This window comes from Octopus bimaculoides, chromosome 16 (genome assembly GCF_001194135.2).
Source record: "Octopus bimaculoides isolate UCB-OBI-ISO-001 chromosome 16, ASM119413v2, whole genome shotgun sequence".
NCBI classification, from domain to species: domain Eukaryota; kingdom Metazoa; phylum Mollusca; class Cephalopoda; order Octopoda; family Octopodidae; genus Octopus; species Octopus bimaculoides.
Window position 1 is genome coordinate 51,155,688 of NC_068996.1, and position 4,513 is coordinate 51,160,200.

Here is a 4,513-nt window from a genome sequence, read left to right on the forward strand (position 1 = left end):
TCCGTCACTTAGCAGTTCGGCAAAAGAGACCGAAAGAATAAGTACTAGGCTTACAAAGAGTAAGTCCTGGGGTGGATTTGCTCGACTAAAGGCGGTGCTCCAGCATGGCCACAGTCAAATGACTGAAACAAGTAAAAGAGTAACCATATGCATATGTGTTATGTGTAAGAGATAACGATAATGGTAAAAAGATGAAAGGCAAAGTCAACCTCGGTGGTATTTGAACTTAGAACATTAAGACAGGTGAAAGCATTTTACCTGGCGTGCTAACGATTCTGCCAGCTTGCCACCTTACTTTTGATACAATATTAACTTCTCTAAGTCAATGAGATAGCCTCCATATGGTTGTTGAAGCTGCTAGAGATAATAGCAAAATCTCTCTCAAATCATATTTATTGAAAGGACATATTGGATAACATAGTCTGTGCTGTACTATGTGTGAAAAGATGAGATGGTCACAATTAGAATGCCTTTGTTTGTAGGTCTGCTCTGTCTTGTGAGAAAGTGACAGTCACTAAAAAAGAAAAAAAAAAAGATAAAAAGTTTGTTATTTTATTTAGGTAGTGTCCTACTTTGAACAGCCCTCACTTTCAGAACACCCACCATCACTGCTAATTAGGTCACCTACATAGCACAAACTGCCAACATCTCAGGAGCCTTCATAAATTTATTTCCATGTGTTTCTTTACTGCTTACTTACTCATATGCACCTGCTACACACACAACCATTTTCTCTCTCAGTCTACCTGTATTTCAATTGGATGCACAATGTACAATTCCTACTATTTCATTTCAATATAGAGAGAACATGACAACCACTTCCAATATGGTGGAACAGACCTGTTTTCTTTCCTGCTAAGTCTTGAGTCTTCAGCATTTAGATTTCTTTGTCAAACGAAAGGCTTATGAATTCACATTGTTTTGGAATTAAACCTGCATTATCTCATAACTTTGAGATTTCAATGATGTGACTGTTTATTTTTAGAACAGCATTGTAGGGTAGATGTGAGAGGCCAGAAATGGCTGGCTTGAACATAAAACACGTAGAATATTAGAGCTGGATATGACCAGTCTAAAGGCTAAAGAATTAAGCTTTACTCTGTCAAATGACAGATTACTCTGTCAAATGACAGATTACTCTGTCAAATGTAATGCTGTAATGCTTATTTATTCACATTGTTTTAAATTAATCATGCTTCATCTCATAGCTTTGAGATTTTGATGATGTGATTTTTTATTTTTAGAATGACATTGTAGGGTAGATGTGAGAGGCCAGAAATGGCTGGCTTGAACATAAAACACGTAGAATATTAGAGCTGGATATGACCAGTCTAAAGGCTAAAGAATTAAGCTTTACCATGTCAAATGACAGATTACTCTGTCAAATGACAGATTACTCTGTCAAATGACATATTATTCTGTCAAATGTGATGTTTACTTATTCACATTGTTTTCAATTAATCCTGTACTATCTCATAGCTTTGAGATTTCAATGATGTGATTATTTATTTTTAGTATAATATTTTAGGGTAAGTGTGAGAGACCAGATGTGGCCAGTTTAAAGATAAAGCAGGTAGATTATTTTGGCCAAATACAGTTGGTTTAAATGTTAATGGGTTAAGGTCTCTAGATTTCAAAGCCTTTGCATTTACAATTTCAATTTCAGTTATAGGCTTCAGATAATCAGTATAGAAATGTCAAACTATCATTGACATTTTTCTTATTGCTCGAAAAGCAATAGTGACCACAAGAGACCTGTGGACATCTTCTCACTGACTAAACTCCTCAATGAACTCCTTAGTGACTCCCCTCTTCACCACAGCATTCTGTACGTGGCTTATATGGTTCTCACAAGTCATATATCTACATCAATTGTTCGTAGTGTAACGGTGATTTGAAACCACAGGATTTGAAACATTACCACTAAACCACTAGTGTCATGTGATTGGTCTGTTAAGCAGCCAATCAGCATTAAGCCATTGTGTGATTCAGTCTTCTAGAATCTTCTTGTATCCCATATAAAGCTGCTTTTGGTGCCAACACTCCTTGCAGAGTATCAAAAGCAGCCGATTCAACAACACATCTCACCTTTTGCTATGCAGAAAGTTTTGAGGTAGCTGTGTAAGATGTGCCTCCATTATTACCAGATTAGACAGTTCCAGATATTACTGCAGACATCTCCACGTTCTTAGGACAGTCTCAACTAAACATTCACACAATGTCTCATAACTTCTTCAAATACAATGCAGTTCTTCCTTCTCTCCCAGTATGGAATTATTGCTGCTGTTATTTGTAAAAGACCAGTGTATATTCCTCAAAGTGCAGTAGTAAAATCTTTCATTAACTGTTGGGGTTACCAGGCAACAAACACTCCTTCGACATTAGTAACCACCAAAGGTGGGCATTGTTAATCAAAAAGTTAACTTCATTAATCATTAATCCATTAACTAAAAAGTTAACTTCAATAACCATTAATCCATTAACTAAAAAGTTAACTTCAATAACTGTCAATCAGTTGATTCTTTAAAAATGTAAAGGAAGTAATCGATAAACCATTAACATTAAGTTTTATTATAGAAATAAACTAAAAACCAGATTTTGTTCTAAAACCACCTGAAACACCTTTAAAAAAATGCCAAAACTATAAAATCTGAACTTCATTCCAATTGAAATTAATGGAAGTTAAACTCAAGTTGACTTGAATTAACAGAAATTAAATATTATGGAAGTTAATTAGTCTGATAATGATTTTCAAAGTTAACTTTTTACTCGGCTTGCGAAGACCTGTTGAGGCAAGCGAAAGCGAAATCGTGATGGCACCTGTGCCCTGGCATTTGTACCGGTGGCACGTGTAAGGACATTCGAGCGAGATCGTTGCCAGTGCTGCTGGACTGGCTCCCGTGCAGGTGGCACATAAAATACACCATTTTGAGTGTGGCCGTTGCCAGTGCCGCCTGACTGGCCTTCATGCCAGTGGCACGTAAAAGCACTCACTACACTCTCAGAGTGGTTGGTGTTAGGAAGGGCATCCAGCTGTAGAAACTCTGCCAAATCAGATTGGAGTCTGGTGTAGCCATCCGCTTTGCCAGTCCTCAGTCAAATCGTCCAACCCATGCTAGCATGGAAAGCGGACATTGAACGATGATGATGATGATGATGAACTTAAAAGTTAAATCATCAACGAAAATGTTAACTTCATTAATTAATTATTAATGGTTTGGTGCCCAGGTTTGGCAACCACCAATCTACAGATCATGATACCTTTACAAAAAACTCTTCCAGATCATTAAACCTGTAGGTAGAATGGCTTGGTCTTTGCTAAAAAGTTCCGTAGCAAACCTGATGAGGGAGAAGTCATCAATAGTAACCTGCCCTGGTACAAACTTGAACTGCATCTCCTCATTACAATTCTCTTCTTAATTGAATTCTCTTCTTAATTGAATTCTCTTCTTAATTGAATTCTCTTCTTAATTGAATTCTCTTCTTAATTGAATTCTCTTCTTAATTGAATTCTCTTCTTAATTAGTAATGATGTATAACTCTTTCTATTACTTCCATAACTCAATCCATCAAATGGTACCTCTTTAGTTTCTTCGTTGTAGAATCTCCTCCATCCCCATATGCCCATGTAGCATTTGAGGATCATGGTATGTTACATCAGAGATTAGGTATGATCCTTTCCTTATACCATCTGATTGACTATGTGAGCTATGAGCACATGAAATACTTCCCCAGACATTATCCATCATCCTGGATACTGTCTCTGAGGAACCAGCAACTTTCTCTGTCTTCATAACCTTGATTTACTTTTCTATCATGTAACTATCAATTCCAATGGCTGTTCAACCTAGTTGGGTCTTCAAAAGATAGCCACCAGAACAACGCCCCAGCTCTCTCTTTCTCTCTCTCTCTCTCTCTCTCTCTCTCTCTCTCTCTCTCTCTCTCTCTCTCTCTCTCTCTCTCTCTCTCATGTGTGATAGCATTTTTTTCTTTTCCACATCAGTGTGAACAAATGAACACCTATCATTTTGCACACATTTTGCCCCAATGACAGCCTGATTTACATTAACACACTTCTTTGCAACCCAGAACACTTATGACCTTCACATCACAGAACATTGGAAAGCTCCTTACTTTCAGCTTCTCTTCTTTGTTAAATATATATGATATATAACATCACTTCTACTCAGTGATTAGAGCATCAAGCTTACGATCGTAAGGTTGTGAGTTCGATTCCCAGACCGGGCTGCATGTTGTGTTCTTGAGCGAGATACTTTATTTCACATTCCTCTAGTTTACTAAGCTGTAGAAATGAGCTGCAACATCATTGGTGCCAAGCTGTATCAATCTTTGTTTTTCTCTTAGATAACATCGGTGGCTTGGAGAAGGGAGGCTGGTATGCATGACCGACTGTTGGTCTTCCATAAATAACCTCATCCAGACTTGTGCCTCAGAAGGGAACTTTCTAGGTGCAATCCCATGGTCAGTCATGACCGAAGGGGGTCTCCTCCTC